At 42.3% G+C, this 24,291-nt stretch overlaps 1 protein-coding gene across 7 annotated transcripts in view; it reads right to left on the bottom strand.

The window, feature by feature from the left end:
• Positions 1 to 24,291, bottom strand: part of APBB2 (amyloid beta precursor protein binding family B member 2) — a 328,286-nt gene that overhangs the window by 29,379 nt on the left and 274,616 nt on the right. Inside the window, exon 1 of one of the 7 annotated variants that reach the window (XM_090266958.1) lies at positions 12,379 to 12,522. The exons of the other annotated variants lie outside the window; for them this stretch is intronic. The gene's annotated coding sequence lies outside the window, so the exon portion shown is untranslated. Of the gene's footprint in view, positions 1 to 12,378; positions 12,523 to 24,291 lie in introns of those variants that run through there. 7 annotated transcript variants of the gene reach the window in all.

Here is a 24,291-nt window from a genome sequence, read left to right as displayed (position 1 = left end):
TGGGCAACATTTGAGATAAAATGTCTCCTACAGAAGGGAGATCACCTGGGGAAGGATTTGTGGCCCTCTCCTTGGATTTGCTGGGTCCCACTGACACAGTATGAGTGGAAGTTACCTCCTGCTCGTGCCCCACTATCAAAGTGAAATCTTTGGAGGCAATTCAGACCATCAGCAAAGGAGCCAAAGACCTAGATTCTAGTCTAATGTTGAGTAAACATTATCACTTAACTTCTCTGAGTCTAGGGTTTTTCATTTCAGATGAGATGGTCAAGGAAATGCATAGTGCTCAGATTTTTATCACAAACAGATTTGTTTAGTGCTCTGACTCTTGCTACAAAGAAGATAGAGCAGGTAGCAAGCATTTCTTTGACTAGATTTTGATATATACCAAATGTTTTTAATTTTTTACTTGAATAAAAAGCTTTCACCTAGTGTATGGCAAAAACACTGCCCAAGAACCTTAAACCTAGAGACCTGTGAATACAATCTGTTTCTTTTGTGTATAATTATTATCGAAACCTTGGATAGTTTAAATCAGACCCATTACTAGCAATTCACTTAAGGAAATAACATCCATTTTTAGCTGCTGCATTTTTCCCTTAGGACAGAACTTGGAAAAAAAAAAGACACTGCTAACTTTTAACAAGGTTAATGCTTTTGGGGTTAACAGACACTGCTTGATTTAAGTGTTGTGAAAACGAGCCATTCACAGGGTCTGTAGAGTGATCTTTGAAATGTCATTCAAGAAATTCAGAAGAGTCACAATGGCAGCTGCCCCACCGACTTGACACCTTATAAATTTGCTGAGAAAAAAACATCAGCCCAAAGCTGGGTTTCTGCCTGAGACACGCCATCCTGAGAGTAGAGGAGGCTCCATTTAGAGCCAGGCACAAGTTTACTCCCTTCTTGCTGCACAAGATACCAGTCAGAGGAACTAAAGCCCAGGATTAATTCCACACCAGCCACACACCCAAGGCTGCATGATCAGCATGCTCTTGGTGGCTGTTTCTTGGGAAATGAATGAGGGAGTAATTGGCATTGTTTTCATTAAAATAAGCCTGAAGTAACAGAACTACTTGGCATGTGTAACGGGCATCCAAATGAATACGAAATTCCTCACCACAGCGGACCAGAATGACAATGTCTGTCCCAGCTTTTTGAAAGAGGACGCGTTTCCTAACCGCCGGCCCAGCCACCTACTCTGTATGCAGCACACACCCCTGCAACTGTCTGCTTTTCACAAACTGAGCACGGAGAGCGACCTGCCAGTGCACTTCTCGCCCATTTTTGCAGAACTCTCTGCTTCCTGCTACTTTCAGATGCTTGTTTTTCATCACCACCAGCGGTCTTTTGAGCACCAGCACAGGCCAGCATTCTCCACGTACCAATTAAGTAAAAACTATAAAACTTTGTCATGCAATCTCCCATGCCAATGCCTGAGCCTAACAGCTTTATTTCCCCCCCCAGCTCCAAGTGCTTTTGTTTTTTTCTCCTTGGCACGGATCTGCTATTAGCCCTTGGACAAGGTCCTTAGCCTCTGTGTTCTTCAGTTTCCTCATATGTAAAATGGGAATAACAGTGGCTCTCACTTCCTAAGAGTTCTGAGGATCACTCACTGAAGAAGGCTCTCAAAGCCTGCTGGTGTGCAGTGTGGTGGCCAGCTGGAGTGAGACAGGGCAGATCGGCCCAGAGGAAGGTTCCTAACTTGTTTTGGATCATAGAACCTTTTGGAATCTGATGAAAACATGCCGGAAAGAAACATTTTTTGCATAGTTTTATGCACAATCTTTATCTTGGGTGGGTGGAAGCCAAGGTTCAATAATCCCTGAAACTCATTCACAGACCCCTTTAGCATCCAAACCCTGCAGGGGAAAGTCCTCTGAACTGAACTGAATTCTTATTTTATGCAAATTGACCATCTGGTGTCTGGTGAGTTTCAGAAAATTCAGGGATAAGGTTCTGTCCTTCCCAGGACCCCACAGCTGTGACAGAAACACCCATCTCTGACCAAGTGTGCCCCTTACTTTTCAAAGCAAGTTCCCTTCCCACCTCCCTGCGCCTGCCCCCCAGCACAGACCAGCCAGCATCTTTAAGAGGAGTTACAGTTTCAAGGGGACTAACTGTGAAGCTGAGGACCTAATGTGGTATAAGGTTATTGAAATTCAAGGCACATCCTTCTAAACAAAGGACTTCCTCATGCCCCTGGAGAGAAGACACAATAGTTACCAGTCAGCTTACTAATGAGGGAAAAAAGGATATTTGAGAGCAAACAGGAAGTATTTTTTAAAAACTCCATCTTTGAAGAGAGCACTCATCTGTTTTGTATTACAGTGGGAAAAAAAAACCTCGCCTCTCTGAATATCTGAGCAAAAAAATTTCACACACAACTTATATTTAGTTCTCAAGTGAGAAATAACTCATGCTGTATTACGATTTCACGGTGTATAGTTTATGGCATAATCAAAGGATAAAATTATGTAAATTATACCTGAATTGTGAAACCATGGGCTGGATTCCTTCCTGAAAGTTGAGATAATAAAACAAAAACAAAACTATAGGGATGTGTGGATATTTAAAGACTGATACAAAGAAAGGAAAGTGGTTTCTGTGCAAGAAGGTCCCCAAGGGCACAGAACACCTCAAGATACAAACAAGACTCCTGGTTAAAACCATGGTGAGCCTCAGGGTGAATTCTCTTCAACTCCCAACGCCCAGCCATGTGGAGGGCCTCTTGAAGGGTTATCGTGATGTGGCTAAGCCCCACTTATTTATGCAGATAGAAGGCACACTAGTGTAGATGATACAATAAGCCAAGACATTTGGCCTTAACTTAAATTTTATAAAACTTTCATCTAGATAAAATTGACTTTTGATAGGACAAGGGTCTCAAGGTCTGGACGGTTCTTACTAAATGCTATTCTTGTTAAAGGATAAAATTAGCATGATATTTTGTAGACGCAGCTGCAAATGGATGAGCTTGACGTGAACCGCAACTGGATTAGGGTAGGCAACTGCAAAGAGGAAATCAACATGTAATTAACCAAATAGGTGCACATATGCTATGGCCAAGCCTCCCTTCATGGGGAGAAAGAACTTTGGATGTGAATCCCCTATCTCCTTTACTTGTTGCAAGTAAATAAAACTACCTAATGACAAGAAGACAAACAACCAGATAACCACATCTCATTCTTAAACAGAACACTGCACTACACTAAATCCCCTCAGTTTGGTAACACTGATACTCTGTAAATTCAAAAATACCTCAACAAAAATAGATACCAACATTAGGATGACTGATTGCTAATAACAAAATAGCAAGACCAGCTCCCATTTATTGAATCTGCACCCAGCCAGGCTCTGTTTTTGGTGTGTGTTTTATGGCCAATCTTCATCATAACCCTGCAGAGAAAGCATTTCCTGACTCTCATTTTACAAACAAGGGATATAGGACGCAGGGAATTTAAGTTAACTTGCTCAAATCCCCACAGCTAGGAAGCAGTGGATCGACAAGTGGAACACAGGTTTGCCTGACCAGCCTCTTCCTTTTTCTGTGTTTTTGGAGGTACCTGGCACCTAAGCTTGCCTCCTTCCCAATTAATGGGCTCCTCAGTCCTTACTCCATTTTGGGTTTCCACCACTGCTGGACCCGGTGTTTAGTCTGAATACCTTTCCCAGGCAAAGGCTGAAATTTCATCCTTTACGCAGCGGCCTCTTAACTCTGTGCTCTGCGGCTTACCATTCCCCTTCAGACTCCCATCTCTCTCTCTGACTTCACTTCCTGGCTCGCCCTTGCCTGCTGGGTTCCAGCCACACCTGGATCCTTCTCTTCTCCAACTTGTACACAGGCTGGTTTCCGCCTTAGCGCCTTTGCACTCTCTGTTCCTGCTGCTGGGGTCACTTATTTCCTCAGGTCTTCATGGAGGACACCTCCTTATGGTTCATCACCTCCAAAAGAACCCTCTGGACCACTCAGTCACTGTCAACATTCGCAGCCATATAAAACTACCTTGCTTATTTATTTAGTGTCTGTCCTTCTTCCTCCCTGTGAACCCCGAGAAAGAAGACACCTACTAAAAGAGCTCCTGGTGGCTAACTGGGCTCAAATTTAAAAAACAAAAAAACAAAAGAGCCTAGCAGCCATTTCTACATGGGCCTCTCATACAAACTACACTTCAGGGAGAAGCCTGCACTGCGTTTCTGCCATCTGAATCAGCCGTCATAGAGTTCTTGGAATCCTATTTCAACCAATAGGAATGAGACTTTTCCCATCCAATCACAGCTATGCAGCACTGACCAATCAGAGAAGCTCCGTTCTGACCAATCAGGGAAGTGCCTTTTGAACCATCAAACTGAGGATTTGGAGTCCTCATTTGCAGAGGACAGATCAATCAGGGACCAGGGGCGGGAACTTATTTTATATAAGACAGCTCCCCTCTGGCTTGGGGAGCACACTTTCCCCACTGAAGACTATGTTTCCTGGTTGAGGTGCAACACTGAAAATGTCTCACCAGAGCAGAGCATCAAGGAGCAGAGCAGAGCTGCCTAGCCAGAAAGGTGCCTGGCCCCAAGGCTGCCTCAGTCATGCTATTCACAATTGAGCTGTTTTGCACTGAATCAAGTTTCCTTCTTCAGTGCACCCCAAATTGGGAGTATCTGTTGGCACTGAATTGGTGCCAATGACCACTGGTTGTCACTCTCTGAGAAAAAGTAAAGTTCGTGTGAGCAGGAACCCTTCTGCCTTGTTCAATCACTACTGCCTGGCACATAGTAGGTAATGAATAAATATTTTTGAGTGACTGAATAAATAGGGTAAACTGAGGACTTTCCCCTATATACCTGATCAGGTTGGTAAGAACCTAAGGGGATGATGCTGTGAATAAAAGAGAGTTGACTAGATATTTTTTCTCCTGCTACTATTTATCACAGACATCACTTTAAAAATGACTTTAGTTCATATTCCATTCTCATGTCATCTCAAACAATGTTAATAAAGCATATATTTCATCTGAATGGGCAAGAGACGAGTTCTGAAAAGATTATTAATCTCTTGTGACTCTATGTGAAATCAAAGCAAATCTATACTCTGATCATCTCCAGCAGAAATAACAATCTTGTTTCCAGAGCCCCTAACTAGATTCCTTCTTCAGAACATTTGTCTAAGTGAAAAATGGCTCTTTTGCTTCTAAAGAAATCAATATATAAAATTCCCTTGTACAAAGATTTCTATCAAGATTTACTGACTCCCTAGATAGTTTTCTTAATAATTGTACTCAAAGAGAAATAAACCTTTGTGTATCATATGGGAAAAAGAACCTGGACAATGTGTTCCCATGCACACTGAGGCAGAGAAGTAGAGAGAGCTGCATTGTAAGGTAGCACAGGGGATCCCTGCCCCCCAGAGGTACTGAGCTACCTCAGCAGAGGTTAACTTCTGGATATAGGCTAAAAGAATATACCTTTCCTATTCAGTAAGGTTACTTTTTATATGCAGCTAGTCTCCTCACTTCAGCATCTTTTTCTTTTCCATAAAATATGATAATATTAAAAAACTAAAACCACAATTCCATCATGGTGGCATCCTCCTTTTACTGTCTGAATTTACCTTCATTATAGTGCCATATTTGTTCATATTTGACAACTAAACATACCATCTTGAAGCTCACATGTAAGTTGGGGGTACTGAAATAATGGTTTGCCATAGAAGTACCTCATACAGCCCAACCTTTGGAATCTGATTTTCAGAACACCACAAAGCTGTCCAAAGGTGACCAGGCCTGCTAACGTCCAAAGGACAAGGTCTCTATTTCAGTTGTCACTGCGGTTTCCATTCAGGTCCTTTAAATCAAGGGTTGCAAATGATGGCCGCTGGATCACAAACCATCTACCGTCTGCCTGTTTTTATAAAGTGTCGCTGGAACACAGGCCCGCCACACTCATTCACTCACTATTGTCCATGGCTGGTTCTGTGTGGTAATGACAGAGCTGAGTAGTTGCAACAGAGACCATTCAGCTCAAAAGCCCAAAATATTTAAAATCTGGGCTTTTACAGAAAAAGTGCTGAACCCTGCTTTAGATGACAATCTGATTTAGGTGTGGAACATACAATGTGTGGACAAAAACTGAGACTAGGATCAGCTACATAATTTGTGGAGCCTAGTGCAAACGGAAAACGCAAGGCCTTGGGAGGAAAAATTATTAAGGATATCAAAGTGGTAACATCGGAGCATTAAAAGAAGTGTCGTTACACCTGTGCGACTGGCTGAGATGCTAGAATAATCCTTGTTATAGATGACAAACTCCAGAGCAAGCGAGAAATGATTCCACCCAGACGCAGGAACAAGAGCTCGCTTCTGATCTGTATCTTCTTTAGAACCCAGAACCTTCTGCTCCACTGAAATTTTACATGGACACCCAACATGAGAACCAGAATTCACATGGAGTGCTGCTCCAGTTACTTTATTTCAAGAAGGTCACTAGCGGGCTACGACTCTTCCTAGAATGCTAAGGGCAGGGGCAGGGGGAGGAAAATAAAAAACAAAACACAGTAACTCCATGAAAACAGCATTTTCATGTCACTGGGCAAACAGATGCATGTTTTGACATGACAGAATCAGGCCACATTGGCCCCAATTGTCAGCTGTTCTCTCTGCAGCTGCTTTTCCTCTGTCATAATTATTTTAACTGTCATAATTTATTCATCCCCAGAAAAGTTTACATGTTCTAGGATAACCAGTCTAGGTTTCTATAGCAGAAGGGCTGGCAGCCCCAGGCACTTCTGCCTTCTTATCTGCTTAACGAATATTTTCTGCATTAATATTTCTTCTTTTTGCAAAACCAAACCAAAGTTCATTTCAAAACCAAAGTTCCCTGACCTTGGTAATCTTTCAAGTGCACAAATCTACAGGTACATGGATGGCAGCAAAAATCCTATCAGAATCCAAATATTTCATTTCTCTATTTTATACATACAAGGAAATGGCTTGTCTAACTCACAAAATGCTCAGTGAATTTCCAGCAAACTTATTAAGGAATTTTATTTACTCTTTTTGATTTGAAATACATATGGAACAAGTTTTATTTATGACAGAATTTCAGTTGTTGGGTCCATGCAGGATGTCGCATGTTTAATAAATAATTTCAAATGCAATTGTCAATGGTTTCTTATAAAACTAACAGCAGAGATAGAGTTAGTCCATATGGAGTAAAGCTTAAACCTATTTCCTTTCTTACTTTGATCCTCCAGTTTTATGACAAAACAAAGAAAATGTTCAAAGGTCTAATAATCAGCTGAGAAAGACAGCTGATTGGTGAAAATCACAGCACTGAAGGGTGAAAATGTCTTAGAAAAATGGCCAGATGCACAGCATCCACTGGATATGGCTGATCATCCACACTGGAGAATAAAACAAAATTAAGTCAAGGTCTTAATACAACATAAATTGAAATTGAGCTGCTCCATTGCATACTTGTTTCTATACAGTCATTATTTTTATTAATATGCATTTCCGAAGACTTACAGCCAGGATGGAGGCCTAGACTGACACGCTCTGTCTCCCTCCACAACTAAGAAGGAATACAGCTACTGCAAAACCAGAAATAACCAGAAGTTCCAGAAAATAAAGTTACATGGAAGTCCAACATATGAAGTTATAAACAAGTGGTGCTCGTCTGGATGGGTAGGAGGGGTGAAGCCAGGGCGGAGAGGTCAAGCTGTGCTGGCGGCGGCGGCTGTGGCAATGGCGGTGGGATGGCAGTAAGCACAGATACCCACATTTAAGGGGAGGTGAGAAGGACCCAGGGAGCACCCCTGGCTGTAGACCAAACCCGTCAGCTCGCTATTCTAACGCTGGGAAAGACAGACCCCCATTGCCTCGGACTGTGAGGGCCGGAGGGCGTATGGATGGAGGAGGAGGCTCCCGGTCTCTCAGCGGAGAGTGAACGGCAGGAATCTATCTTGGATCCCCACCCTCACAGAAAGCGCCACAGTGTGATGAGAAGGGTCGCCTGATAGTGGGGAGTGCACGGAGCTCCACCCCCTATAACACAGGAGGTGTGACAGCCACAACCAGAAAACAAAGGTAAACACAAACTGTCAGGATGGCAGGGATCATGATAGAGATCCCAAACACACAGCTGACCAGGCAGCAAATACATGATTTATCAGACAAGCAGACAGGAAATCTTTCTGAGGCTCAGTTCAGGGCTCTGGTTATAAGAAAGCTTACAGATCTAACAGCAGATCTTAAACAATATGGGGAAGGAATGAAGGCTAGCCCTGCTGAAATAAACGAAAACACTTATGAAACAAGTGGTGAGGGAAGGAAAACCAGGGATCAAATCAACAAATCGGAACACAGGGAAGGAACAAAAAGTCAACCAGTGCAGAAAGAGGAAACAAAAAGTGAGGAAAATGAGGAGAGGCTCAGAAACCTATGGAACAGCAATAAGCGAGCCAACAGCTGAATAATAGGGTTGCCAGAAGGTAAAGAAGAAGAACTCGAAATTGAAAAATTATGTGAAAAAATCATGAAGCAGAACTTCCCTAACTTGGGTTAGGAAATAGACTTACAGGTCCAGGAAGCACAGAGATTTCCAAAAGAGCTGGACCCAGGGAGAACCACACCAAGACACATTATAATCAAAATGTCAAAAATTAAGGATAAAGAGAGAATCTTAAAAGCAGCAAGAGAGAAGAAGAGAACTATGTACAAAGGGGTCCCAATAAGACTTTCAGCTGATTTCTCAAAAGAAACTCTGCAGGCAAGAAGGAACTGGCAAGAAATATTCAAAGTAATGAAAATCAAAAACCTACAACCACGATTACTCTATCCAGCGAAGCTGTCATTCAGAATAGAAGGGCAGAGAAAGTGCTTCCAGGACAAAGTAAAACTGAAGGAGTTCATCAGATCCAAACCACTGTTATATGAAATGTTAAAGGGACTTGTTTAGGAGAAAGAGGATCAAAACTATGAACATTAAAATGAAAACTATCACAAAAACCAACAACAGAAGCCAAGGACCCAAAACAAAGGCAAACTAAGTAGGCAATGAGAATGGAAAAAGAATTATAGGTATGGGGAACATATGGGGGGGAGGTCAGTGGGGAGGGGGAAGGGGGGAAGGGAGGGCGATGGTACCAGAATTAAGAAGAATAGCAGGAGGGAGTGGAGTAGATAGGAAGATGTTGAGAAGAACTATATGCACAACCAATGGGCATGGACTAAGGGGGGGAAACTGGAGGGAGGGGGGGTCATTGGGTGGAGGGGAACAAAGGGAAAAAGAAATTGGGACAACAGTAACAGCATAATCAATAAAGCATATTAAGAATATATACATTTCCAATGTAAATTAATCATAAATCTAAAATTCCAGGTATGGTCCCGGATTATTCCTATCCCTGCATTTCTACACTCAATCCTGCCAAGTTTAATCTCCATATCTGCTTCTCTTCATCTCCTCTGCCACTACTTTGATCTTTCCTGGACCAGGACTTGCCAACTGTTCCCCCAACTTCTGCCTCTGCTCCTGACACCCATTCCCTTTAGCAGCATTCACTGAGATTTTTTAAATGAAATAAATCAGATCATGACACTCCCCTTGCTACCACCTTCCAAAGGCTTCTCATGGCATTAACAAGAAAACCCAAACCTTCAAACCTAGACACAAAGCAGGATCTTGTCCTACTTACCTCTTCCACCCCAGGGGCATTGGCCTCCTTCCAGATCATGCTAAATGCTCCTCTTCCTCAGATCTTCCTACTCCCTCCCCACATGCCTGGCTTTCTCTCAGCCTCGAAGCTCAGCTCAAATGTCACCTCCAAGGATGGACTGCCTCTTGGGCCCGTATATCCACTGAGCTACTCTGTGTTGCATTGTGCTGTGGACTCTCTCCATGGCATGTATCCTAATCTATATCATCTTGCTTCTGAATTGTCTTCCTGGCTTATCTTTTGCCTCTTTGAATCTTGCCTGTCTCATTCCCTCATAGATGTTCCATATCTGCCAAACAATAAATTAATCTAAAATTATAAATATCAAGTGCATGTGATGGTTACAGTTAAACCCTAAAAATAGAAAATATAATATTTTATCTATATTCATTCATCTGCCCATTCAATAATTCAATTATTTATGGAGAGCATCCTATGCCAGGTAGTATATTGGGACCAGAGAAATTCAAAAGTCTAAGAATTTCTCAAAAATGCTATGTTCATAAGTGTTTAAAATAGGCAAAGAAAAAAACAAGTGACACTACTGTTTAGTATGTTTTCATGTGACCCTAAGGATTTGTTAAAAAGTCTAAAAACCCAGAGTAGTAAGAAATTATGTGTCATCACTACACTCCTTAAAATGCACAAAAAGTAGAGAAAGAGTAAACTGGTGTTTTCCACCTGTGTTCCAGATCTCTATACCCTGGAGTCACCTCTTCACACTGTGGACAGATGTAAAGCTTTGCTCAGTCACTGGTACAGAATAAAATTCACCTCCCGGAGAGGTTGTTTAAGATGCAAGCTATTGAGATGAGACTAGGAGACTGCATGACCGATAGTTTTTGAAACAGACTGGAATTAGCACATCCAAATATACAATAATACTTTTCCACCTCTTTTGGAACTCAGTGTCTGGCCCTCCTTGCAGTCCCAGACTCTTCTGAGAGGTATCCATGGTCAGAGTTAGCAGGTTCAAGACAATTCCAGTGCACAGTGACCCACTGATCTGATTAACACCTCCGCCCTTGGAATGGAGGTGTCTGCGGCACACCTGTTTGCACTTACAGCTCTGGGCTCAGCTGATCTCCAGGACAGTAGCCAGCAGGAACATCCTCTTGGCTCCTTAGTGTCATCCACACATTTCAGACTACCTGAAATGGGCCCTATGCTGGTGCAGTGTAAGCTCCAAGAAAGCCTGTCGCATTTACAATTTAATCATTATTGCCAATCCTTGGCACATAGTAGGTATTTCATAAATGCCTGTTAAATAAATTATTCCCATTGCTCAAAAGCGAGAACCTGCCAGAATAACAGAAGGACTCATAAATACACCAGCTGTCAGAAAGGTGGGGCTCCTGACCCAACCAGAACATAGCCCAGGCCTTCACTCTGAGCCTCATTCACCTTGCCAAGAATGACAACCACCCCATTAAGCTTTTTATTCACATTTTGTTTTGGTCGACATAGCCACAGTCTATAATCTAAAAAATAACAGATAAAATTGACAAATACAGATTTATGGTTATTTTCCTCATAGTATGTTATGCTTGTAACTTCTTGCAACAGGCCTCATGACACTTGAAAGTTCCTTTTACAAAGCAAATAACAACTATAAGGCAGTAACAAAGAGCTGAACTTGAGGGAGAAAACTTACAAGCTGCTTTTGTGGCAGCGCAAGCCTGAACAGACTGCTCAATGGCTTAAGAAAACCAAAAGGGAACAATGTGAGGAAGACAGGCAGAATCCCCTTCTCATGATATCATACAAGTCAAAGCCAGGCTGCAGTTGCAGTTAAAAAAGAAAGAAAAGACTAATGGATTGCCTCCTCCTCCGCCTTCTCCCACCCAGAGCAATAATGAAGACTCACAGCCAACACATTAATTAGGGAAGCCACGGACATGCCTGGTTACAATATTGGTACAGGAAACAGATAATAGATAGGAAAGACACATATTCCCTGAGAACCCGATAAGGGTTGCAAGCAATATTTAAACCATGTTTTTCTTTTCTTTCTTTCTTTTTTTAAGACTCCTTTTTTTAATCAATGACAAGAGCAAGCATATAAGTTGGCTGCTTTTCTACATTTTGGGAATTTGAGACATTTTCTCACATGGAAGTCACACTAATATTCTAAATCATATAATATAAATTGTTTGAAAATGTAGTCTTTCTACACCAAAGCATATTGCTTTTAATCCAAAAACTGGATTACCCAGATCCTGCAATTATTTCTCACTCCTAGTAGACAAGAAGACGTAAATGTGATTCACCAGAGGGCATGTGAGATACATGCACTCATTTCTTTAATCCTTGAACACTGGCCACAACATAAAAGCCCAGTGCAGACCATCTGAAGAGGCCACCACTGAACAGCTTCCTGCTGCGCGGGTAAATTGGAAGCAAAAGACTCCTTCCTTCTCCCCGCATTTCATACAATCCTCATCCTTTCTCCGGGGAGGCGGAAACACCCCCTCCTTATTTTTCCCGGCCTCCCTGACCAAGCACCTCCCTAAGCGGTGATTCCGGGGAAGGGAGAGGGCAGCCTTTGTCCCGCGGGTCTCCCAGGCCGCCTCGCTGTCCCCGCAAGAGAGCTCGGGCTCCAACCCGGTTTGTTACTTCTGCATGCACCTGCAGACAAAGGCGTACCGCCCCCTCCCCACGCCCCTCACCTTGGCCTCCCAGGGCTGGGCTGGGATGCTGCCTCCGGCGCGGGAAGAGTCCAGGGGTGCCGGGACCCGCTAGCCTGGAGCTTTCGCTCACACCACCAGCAGCGCTTCCCTCTGGTCTCAAGTTGAAGAGAGTGGCGGTCGGGCCTGCCTGAGTCCCACCGCCCGTGCGCTCCTGCCCACGCTCCCCACCCGCCGCCACCGCCGCCGCCTCCCATTGGCTGTTGGAGAGGCCCGTGGCCGCCGCCCCGCCCACTCCACGCCCCGCCCCGCCCCGCCAGGTACCCTCGCCAGGTGCTTCCAGCTGCCAGTGGCTGGGCCCCGGGGGAGCAGAGAAGGGTGGAATACCCCCACCACCAGTGTATTTGTCTTTCTGGCCTCCCAGGACTTGGGAAAGTTCATTCTAATTCCACCAAACCTCTTTAGAAAGTTGACGTGCAGGGCATGGGTTTCTGGTTCTAACACGACCAGGCCTGACCCCTGCGGGCTGCAGGCGGAGGAACGGGAGTGGCGGGGGGCGGAAGGTGGTTGGTCTGCAACCAACAGCCAGAAAGCCTTTGCGATGCCACGGTAAAGCAGAAGCAAACTGTAGTTTAATCAACCAGGCAGCAAGTTTTGAACTGAGCTGAAAGGTATTTCTCACATATTTTCTGCCAATTTACATGAAGCCCTTAACGGTAGTTCACCCCTACACACCTTTTTATTGATCCATCGCCTCTCCTAAGGCGTCTTGCGTTTACGCTGATCTGAAGCCAAGTGACACTGGCAACCTAACACTGTCATCAGGCACTGAGAACTCATATACATGAAAGCAGAAAAGCGTCCAGTTTAAGCGACAGCATTTAAATAAGAGTGCTGGTTAGCCATTGGCCAAAACAGAGTTTGAAAGGAAAATCCAAGGTCTCTAACTATATTCTGCGTGTGTACTAAATGTACTTCCTCCTCCTAACTGTTTCTGGACAAGAATAAGTTATTTGAGCAATTAACAGTGAAACAGGCAGGGGACATCAGCCATGTTTTCTGCCATATTCAACTTTCCATACACTCCTTTTATAGAGGAACAAACAGAAAATATGAAACATATAGAAAATCAAGGGTGTATATAACTAGGAGGTTTTGTCTGGGTTTAGTACAATACATCACAGGTGTACTAGAAACTTTTTAATGTTCATGTTTTAAAGAGGATTGGACATCTATTCATTTGTTTAACACTTATTAATCTCTGTGCTGACAATTTTATATTAGGCTTTTCTAGTTAATGGTTCTCTTTCAAAGGAGGGGCATGATTTATTTCATGGTGTATCTGAAATCTATGACCAATAATATTGCAGCTATTTAGAAGAGTTGTTTATAGTGAACTGCTCTGGCAACCACATCTATTTGGAACACAGCCCACACTGGCAGTGGGGGTAGGGGTGAGGGTGGGTTTGAGGCTTGGGGTTCAGCAGCCAGAACAGACATCACCAAGTTTGGAGGCATGAACCAATTTCACTGTTACACCTGTCACCCCTTCAGAGGCTGCCCTTCCTCCATAATTCTAGTCAGTTTGATCATCTGATTCTCTACCTGTAGCAGAGTGGAAGGGACAGATCAGATGCGGCTACCAGGCGCCCACAGGTGACAGCACAACATGACAGTTGAGGGCCTGCTGGGCAGCCTGGCTTGACCAGTCCCACCACCTCTGCCTCTGACTGCTCTCTCAAAGTTGTTCCCCCTTCCCAACTCCACTGCCAACACCCTGGTTCTAACTGCCGCATTTGAGATGGTGACAGGGGTCTTCTTTCTAACAGTCACTCTGTTTCCACTATTGTCCCTGACTGGCTAGTCTCACAGCCACACATGTGTCCCTTTAAAAAAAAAAGTCACAAATCTGAGCACCCATATTCCTGCTTTAAAACTCTATAATGGCTTCGCAGCGACTGGAGATACAGCGCATCATCATTATCAGGGTCTCCGAGGCCACCTTGGATCTGGTCCCTATTTTTTCCTTAGTCAATGTTGCAACCATATTCCCTCCTCTCTCTCTCTGCTCTAGCCCCATCTTTGTCCAGTTTCTGGAACATATCCAGCTACTTCTCACCTCAGAGCCTTTCCACCAACTGTTTGCTCCTTCTGAAATGCTCTTCACGGCTGTGCTCAGCTGGCTAATTCCTCTCATCCTTTTGACCTCAGTCCATTTCCTTGGGAAAATCATCCTAACTGGCAGTACCACCCATCTCACCCCCGCAACCCCCAGCACCCCAGACTTTTCCTTCATAGACCTTGTCTCTGTTCACTTTATGATGAGTTTTATAAATGTATAGTAGTGTTTGGTTTTGTTTTTGTGCAGTAAGGTTCTTAACCTTAACCAGAGAGAGGTCTGACCTTTTCCCCTGGCTTCTGGGAGGTGATCTCTAAGACCAGGGAATATCATACCTGATATAAGTGTTTTTGTTTACCTGGGGGTCTTAGGTCACACTAGATAGTATAAGAATGTGATTTAGGGTAGAAGCTTTGGGTCATTTGGCATCTGTTTCACCTCTGGAGAGGCTAGAGACTGAGATAAGCCACATGGGCAATCAGTGATGCCTTTGCAATGGGGCCCTAAATAAAATTCTGGACACTAAGGCTCGGATACGTTTCCCTGGTTGGCAATACTTCAGGCATATCGTCACACTTCAATACTGGGAAAGTGATGCTGTCCATGACTCCATGGGGAGGACAACTCTATGTTTGGAAACTCTAAGTTTGGGACTTTTCTGGACTCTGCCCTATGTTCCTTTCCCCTTAGCTGAGTTTAATCCCTGTCCTTTAGCTGTAATAAACCATATAACTGTGAGTGAAATAGCTTGCAACATGTTCTGTGAGTTCCTCTAGTAAACTGTAGAACCTAAGAGTGGTCTTGTGGACTTTTTTCCAGTGTATTTTCAGCAGCAAGCACATTTCAAATGTAATAAATTAAATTTTTTTCTATAGGTACTTTAAAAATAAGCATGCTTGCAATCAACATGTAATGCCTTTACAACTTCAAGAATAAATTTTTCTTTTAAAAACTTCTATTTCCGAGTCAAGGTCCAGATCAAATGTCACCTTCTCCATGAAGCCTTTCCCTGTTCCCTGGGGCCTGTTATTTTTGAATGCCCATCGCTAGGCATTCACAGCAGTCAGTGGTATTGAAACACCTGTTTTTGTGAAGGACTTCTGTTAGATGAACTCTGAATCCTAGCATTAGGCACAGTGGTGCTTATATACTGCAAGTACACAAAAGGTGTTTGCAGACTTCTGGACAAGATGGAGGCATAGGTAGACATGCTTTGCCCCCCCTCCACAATCATAAGAGGGAATACAACTACCTCAAAGCTAAAAACAACCAGAACTACCAGAAAATCGAGCTGCAATGAAGTAAAACAAAGATATAAAGAAATAATATCCATCCAGACAGGTAGGAGGGGTGGAGCTGGGGTGGAGGGGACATGGTATGGTGGCAGTGGCAGCAAGGCAGTGACTCTGGCCAGCTAGTGGAAAGCACAGTCACACATTATAAAAGTCTGGAGAGACACCTGGGGAGTGATCCCAGCCCCAGACCAGATCGCGCAGCTCACGGTTCCAGCTACAGGGAAAATAAAGCCTCACTGTTTCTGACCCTGAAAACCAGTGGGGTTGGGGCAGATGAAGAAACTGCCAGTCTCTCAGCAGAGTCTGTTTGTTTAGAGGGTGCCTACAGTCCTAGAACATCCACGAACCCATCGACTCAGGGAAAGACGGCAAGGGCAACAGATAGAGAGGGGCCAGTCCCATACAGGAAGCAGGAGAAGTGCCTGGAAAAGGGATGAGTGCTGAGCAAGCGGCATTGTTCCCCCTCAGACCCCTCGCCCAAGTACAGTGACACAATGTGGTGAAACAGGTTGCTTCACACTGATGAATACCTAAGGCTCCTCCCCTTAAAATGTAACAGGTGCGACAGCTCTACCTAAGACACAGAGGCAAACAAAGGAGGCTGTTAAGTTGAGGAGACAGAGAAGTATGGCTCAAAAGAAGAAGCAGACCAAGGTTCCAGTGGAAGAACTAAGTGACGAGGAGATAGCCAACCTAACAGATGCAAAGTTCAAATCACTGGTGATAACAATGCTCACAGACTTGACAGACATGACTGAGTATGGCAAATGCATAAGGAAGAAGTGAAGACTATACTAAGTGAAATGAAGGAAAATCCACATGAAACCAATGGTGAAGGGAACAAAACCGGGATTCAAATAAGTGATTTGGAACATAAGGAAGAAATAAACAACCAGCACAGAATGAAGAAACAGGAAATGAAAAAAATGAGGAGAGATTTAGGAACCTCTGGGGCAACTTTAAACGTTGCCAACATCTGAATCATAGGGGTGCCATAAGGAGAAGAAGAAGAGCAAGAAATTGAAAACTTACGTGAGAAAATAATGAAGGAAAACTTCCCTAATTTGACAAAGGAAACAGACAAACAAGCTAGACCCAAAGAGGACCACACCAAGACACATCATATTTAAAATGCCAGAGGTTAAAGATAAAGAGAATCTTAAAAGCAGCAAGAGAAGAAGTTACCTACAAAGGGGTTCTTATAAGACTTATCAGCTGATCTCTCAAAAGAAACTTTGCAGGCAAGAAGGGACTGGCAAGAAGTATTCAAAGTGATGAAAAGCAAGGACCTACAACCAAGATTATACAGCAAAGCTATCATTTAGAACGGAAGGGCAGATAAAGTACTTTCCAGACAAGGTAAAGCTAAAGGAGTTCATCATCACCAAGCCATTATTATATGTTAAAGGGACTTATTTAAGAAAAATAAAAAATAAAAACTATGAAAATTAAAATGACAACAAACTCACGACTATCAACAACAGGATGTAAAAAATTAAAACCAAAACAAACTAAGCAAATAATCAGAATAAGAACAGAATCATAGGTATGGGAATCATTTGGAGCGTTATCAGCTGGGATGGGGAAGGGGAAGAAATGAGGAAATGGTGCAGGGATTAAGAACCATAATTGATAGGCACAAAATAGACAGGGGGATGTTAATAGTACAGGAAAGGGTGAAGCCAAAGAACTTACATGCATGACCCATGGACATGAACTAAGTGGGGAGGGATTGCTGGATGGAAGGGGGGTACTGGGTGGAGGGGAGCAAAAGGAAAAAAAATTGGGACAACTGTAATAGCATTATCAATAAAATATACTTAAAAAGAAAGAAAAAAGGTATTTGCAAAATGAAGGCAATTTAAGAAAAAGGTTTGGTTTATAGAAAGATAGGTTCAATTATGTGTAAAATTTTGGTAAATATTACAGCTTATTCCCTGAAAAATAGGGTAATGGTAACTGAGTGTTATAATGATATTCTACTCTGTTATTTTCTTTTTCTCTTTCTAAAAATAAAAATGTTCCTTAAAGTTATTATCCACTTTAAAAACCTGACATGCTTTAAATAAAAATATGGAAACAGATCATCAAACTTTTAGAAATCATGACTCCCTAATTAGAATAAAATATTAGTTTATTTACATAGTACATTAAGAAAATAAAAAAACCCACAACCATTAATATTCCTTTCCTCTATACAAACCTAATTAAAAATTTGACCAGCACACCAATAACCTATGATGTTCCCAAGTAGCACAGAAAAAAAAAATCAATTTTATTTCTTTCAGACCTGCATTTAAACTGGCTAATAACCACTCTAATGTGTAACAGCCATAATCCAATTTCAATTTGTTTGATTAAATGAGTATAAACACTAAACAAGAAAGTCACAGGATACTGTCATAACAATGTTCACACTGTTAACTCATTATAGAACAAAGCATTTTAATTTGCTCCTAGGAAACACGTGGCCAGAAATATATATAAATATGAATTGAACTAGTTTTAAATACCACCCACAAATATCCTTATATTGCTTTACCCAAAGGTAAAATCAGCTTTGAACTCAGATGCCACTTAACACTCTCCCTGAATTTAGCATAAGAAAACCCCTGAATGATTTCTTAAATATTTGAGATTGTATTAAAACGTCCCTTTGTACCACACTGCATAATCACTGAGGATACAGAAGCAGCGCGTGATCAGTGGTTCTCACATTTTAATGTGTCCAATAGTCGTTACAAAGAACATGCCAGGGTCTCACCCCCAGAGTATAACTCAGTCAATAGGTTTGGAGTAATCCCTTGCTCTTTTCACATCAGCACCACCGCTTCCGACTCAAAAGATTCAGAGGCGGGTGGCCCATGGACTATACACCTAGAAGGGGACTAGTACTCTGTGTAGGTGAAGCAAGTCAAATGACATAGATAAAGACACTGGAGAATATGATGCTGTATGTCCCCCACTAGACTGTGAGATCCTTGAAGTTCAACCATACTTGGATCTTTCTGGACCAGCTCAGCTTAATAAATAAATTTATATTTATTAATAAATATAATAATAAATAAATTAACTTCATTCTTAGCAAAGTGGCATGCCCTCACACTCATTCATGGACATCAGGGGAGCACACCAGGGGTGCATTTCTGAGGATCACACATGATCCAAACAAGGTTATCAACAGGGCAGGACTTGACCTACATCAGTGCCTTTCAAACTTCAATGTGCAAAAACATCCTCTGGGGACGTGTTAAAATGCTGATTTGGATTCAGTAGGTCTGGGGTGGGGCCTGCATTCCTAAAAGCTCCCAGGAGATGCTGATGCTCTAGTCCAGGGATGTCACTTTGAGCAGGAAGAACCCCAATGCAAATTAGCCAAACAACGGACACAAAGACTAATATACAGCCGAAAACAATTCAAGCTCAGATACACAATGAACAGGGACAACAAAGGCCAGGGAGCTGTGGACGGACCAAGAGTAATATTCCCCCAACCTTTTTTTATCCCCCAATTTGTTTTAAAGGACTGTGCCCCTGATGGCTGCTCTTAAAGGAATCCGTAACACGCATCTGTAAGAGAAACCCCCACCACCCGCAAAACTGATCAGACAGCAGGTGCTCTGCTCACACTCACATAAGGGAGCAACTTCATTCTTATTCATATTTTACCACAGTATCTCTTTAACTCAGTTCTAACAAAATATTTGAAAAAAATTCTCCTGCCCAATGGCCTGAAGTCTTCTCCTGTTCTGCCCTATGAAACACAAGGCTATTTATAATAAACATGTACAACAAAAACCTGTGTAAACAGAAGATATTTCTAAGTCCGGGCAGGGGGCATAGCTTCTTTTCTTTATGCAAATATTTAGCAGACACAACCTCCCACCATATCAAAGACAGCAGGCAATTTGCTGGCCTTCCCTATACTATGATGCAATTTGACTTCCCATCCTCCCTACACCTCACCCAATGGTTCTCAGGTTCTCAGGTTCTCAGGTGGTGGGAGGTGAGCATAAATCATGCTATGATTCCGAATCCCAATAGAACCGGCACAGCATCAATTCTCAAAGGGCATCCACTCAACCATCTCCCTAGTCAAGGCCCTGACTTGCTCTCTCTGGAAAGCAGAATTACAGGGAGGTGCAGCGGCACTGAAAGCCGAGGAAGACAGAGCCAGGCCATCTCCATACCCACCCAGTAGCAAAAATAAAGGGCCAGAAGAAATGCCTGCTGTCTAGCAAGGTCCGTGATTAAAATTAGAGAAACTTCATGTGTGTGTTTCTGTTTTAGACACTCAAGCTTACGCTGATACTGAACCCACTGAGAAGGCACAGGCAGAGGTAGGAGGGTGGGCCTGGTGGAGTGAAGCCCAGAGAAATTCTTGGAAAAAAGTGTATTTCCCCTCACCTCTAGCCCACCACTGGTCTAGGTTCTGTCCCTACAGTTTTTGTCTTTTTCCAAATGTCATATAAATGGAATCATACTGTATATAGATTTTCAAACCCTTCACTTAGCAGAAATGTTGAGGGTTTCTGTAGCTCTTTTTTTTTTTTTTATTGCTGAGAATATCATGGTACGGATGGACCATATTTTGTTTACCCATTCACCAGTTGATGGATATTCATGTTGTTCCCGGTTTGGGGCAATTCTGAATGCTGCCAATAATAAGGAAGTCACTCAATTCTAAAAATGGGCAACAGATTTAAACAGACACTTCGCCCAAGAAGATAATATGGTTTTCATAAGCCCATGAAAGGTGCTCAATATTGTTATTAGTTGGGGAAATGGAGAATAAAATTACCACGAGTTACCAACATTACACACTTTAGGATACTGTAATAACAAGAAAATCTGATAAACAAACAAACTAACAAAAACGTGGCCACATCAAGTGCTGGGAAGGATGCTGGGCAGCTGGAACTCTCCTGCTCCTGGTGAGAACATAAAGGACAACACAGCTACTTCAAAAAATGGTTTGGCCATTTCTTATAAAGTTAAACATACTGGTACCATATAACTCTGCAATCTCACTCCTGGGCATTTACCCAAAAGAAGTGAAAACTGATCTTCACACAAGAACCTGCATGTGAATGTTTATAGAAACTTGATTCACAGTCCATGATTAACTTCCGTTTTCAGATGTGTAGGCAACTGTCTTTTAATGGGTTTCCTAAAACTCCTTTGGTTTTTTTTTTTTTTTTTTTTTTTTTTTTTTTTCAGTTTTCCAATGTTCACAGAACTGAGCATATCAGTGATTTTAAAAAAAGAAACCAAGAGGTTACAAACCAGAACTACTGAGTTTCTTGGTGGTCACAAAACGCCATTCTTAGGAGCTTGCTGTTGAGGCTGAGTCCCAAAGGAGAGCTAACCTTGTTATTGCCTCTTACACCATCAGGAAGCATAAAAAGAAACAAGCTGGTGTTCTGACCCTTAACTTAACCTTGACTCCCTCTTTCTCCCCACTCTATCTTCTATAATCCACTTACTAGCCCGCATCCCCCAAAGAGACATTTGCTACATCACGGGGCTATGGAAAGCAAGGCAGATAAAATTTGCCAGCACTTTGATCCTTCAGTGTTGAATTTAAATAAAAACATCATTTATAATTGCTAGTATTTGTTTAACCTTAATGCTCAACTGGAAGCTCCTAACCTTGAAGGGCAGTGGCATTTTGGATGGACTTTGGTACATCTAGCATAGCTGCCCTTATTTCTATAAATAAAGCTTTACTGGAACACAGACAGCCATTGGTTTACATCTTGCCTAGGGCTGCTTTTGCCTACTACTGGCCAAGCTGAGTATGTAAGACAGAGACAGTGCCCCACAAAACCTGAAATATTTATAGTCTGGCCTTTTACAAAAAAAGGTTGCCGACTCTTGATTTCACAGAATGGCCCTTTAGTAATTCAATTAATACGAACTATTAGTGTACTATTGGTGTAGCACTGTATAGTTACTAATTACTCACATTTCTGCAGTATTCTATGTCTTCAAATATGAACAATTTTATATCTTCAGATATGAATAAATGTTCTGTTCATATCTATCATGTCCTTACACCATTAGCCCTATTAAGGTGGCAATTATTATTATTATCATGTCCTTCTTAGGGACAAAATCGCTCAAAGAGAATGAGTGTATTTATAAGAGGTGAAGCCAGAACTAGAAGCCATTTCATTCTTCAAATTTGCTCTTGTCACAAATAAATAGAAAATAAAATATAGCACACATTTAGTGGACACTCTAAAATCAACTTGGATTCACCTCTGCCTAAATGCCCCACTGGGCTCATTCAATTGAAATAAGTTTCATACAAAGTTCACATATGAGACTCATGTCCCCACTTGCCCTTATTTCTGGCACTTGGGGACTGCTTAATCTACAAAACAACTTCTCTTTGTTCCAAACTATAGTCCTTTCATATTGTTAATTATACTAATTAATTATCAGTTGATTCAGGTTTTATGGGAGTTAAAAGCTTAGACAATTTCTGGGTCCCTCTTTAAGAATACAAAAATAGTTTCCTTTTCCAAATTTTACAGAAACCATGTGAACTTATTGCTAGCCCCCCGCCCCCAGCCTGGAAAGGGGTCCTAAATTGGCGCTTCATTATCATAATAGTAAATCCCCCTCCGTACATTATCTTTCTCCCTTAGAGAAAAGAATCTCCTATATCCCAACTTGATTTTCTAGGAAAGAGTGGCATCTTTGGCTCAACGGAAGATTATTTAAACCTGCCATCCTCATTGCTTTCTCTTATCACTGAGACTGAAGGCATTCACACTTATTCTTGGCAACTTCTTTCTTCAGCCTAAAGCAGATGTTTTCAGAGTGTGGCCCACAGATAAAATTAGTCTAACTTGGGAACTTGTTAGAAATGCAAGTTCTTAGGCCATAGCCCAGAAATACAGAATCAGAAATTTGGAAGATGGACCTCTACTGCCTGTGCTTGATAAAGTCCCACAGCTATTCTGATACGTGCTCAAGTTTGAGCACCACTGGTCCACTAGACTGTAACTTCCACTTTCTCCTCTCATGTGAAAACATTTTTGAGAAAATGAGGGGAAACTATATCGTGTAAGCAAGTTTTAAAATTTCTCTTTAGGAACACAACAACTTAAAGAGTAAGCAATCCCATCTTTAGAATTTTAGAAAAAACAGGACAGATGAGATGCGTCAGAAGTAGCCACAGGAGAGAAGCAAATGCTTACAGCTCTGGGTCTACTTGGATGACTTCAAAGTGCACTGACGATAAATTAAACAAATTCATGACTTATTGAGTAGAATATGTATATTTAAACACTCCTGATATTGTTAGAAGACGGAATTAGTAATTTTGAACTTTGAATTATCTTAGAAATTGAAGGAACATCCTGCAAAAAAGCTAAATTACTTAGCTTAAGTAAAATACCATATTTTCAAAGAGTGGTGGGTTGGACCAAATTGGTCCTTTTAAACACCAAGGAACCATTTTATTAGTCTAGCTACCAAAGACCTCTTATTTTAATACATTGTAAATGCAGACTAATTAGATTTGAAGATACCAGCCCGGCCCTGTCTGGGTAGCTCAGCTGGTTAGACTAATATGCCAATATGCCAAAGTTGTGGGTTCGATCCCCAATCAGGTCAGGGCACATACAAGAGGCAACCAATGAATGCATAAAGAAGTAAAAAAACAAATCTCCCCCACCCTTACCCTCATTCCCTTCCCCTTACTCTGTAAAAATCAATTTAAAAAACAGAAACAAAAAAACAAACCAGCCTAGCCAAAGGCTGGTAGAAGCAGAGAGTCAGCGAAAAAATTTTTTATGCTGGGGCCTGTCACCCACCCGCGGTGGGATCCTGATTAATTCATCTTACCTCCTGAGTCTCAAGTGTCCTTCAGAATTTCCTCTATAGCATATGAAACAATAACAACAGTAGCAGCAACTACCACAAGGACAGTACACGCTTACCTAGTCTTTATCAGTCAAGGGACGATGAGGAAAACAAAAACTGCTGTTAATATTTGAAACAGAGGGAATTTAATGGAATTGACTACAGGGGTAATGGAAGAGTTAAAAAGCAAACAGAAGACAGTGAGGTACAAAGCTCAGCAACAGCAGGAAGCAACCTACCATCTACCTGCTCAAGGGCCCATGGGAGGAGGTGGCAGAACCTGAGCCCTGGGGTCGGGGTCAAGGTCAAGGCCACCCAGAGGAGACACAACCGGGAGGCTCAGGGAAGAGAGAGGAACCCTGGCTTCTAGGTCCTTCCTCCAGCGTCCAGCGCCTCCCAGTGGCCAAACACAGGCAGAACCTAGAAACTTGGCCTGCAGGGGGCAGAAGTCAGCAGGGAAGACTGGGAGTGGAGGACAAAAGCCCTAACTAGATATGTGCCAGACACTGTTCTCACCTCTCAGCCAGGGTAACCCATTCACTCCTTGGCAGCAGGCAATGCTGTCATCTGACGAGGAAGCTGAGGTACAGAGAGGGTTATATAACTTGCCCAAGAACACATAAATAGTAAGGGCAGGGCTGGGAGTCAAACCTTAAAAATCAA

This window comes from Furipterus horrens, unplaced genomic scaffold (assembly GCF_987537825.1).
Source record: "Furipterus horrens unplaced genomic scaffold, mFurHor1.1.pri manual_scaffold_2, whole genome shotgun sequence".
Classification (NCBI taxonomy): Eukaryota; Metazoa; Chordata; class Mammalia; order Chiroptera; family Furipteridae; genus Furipterus; species Furipterus horrens.
Note: the sequence above shows the minus strand (reverse complement) of the source record. Positions and strands in the feature narration are given on the sequence as shown.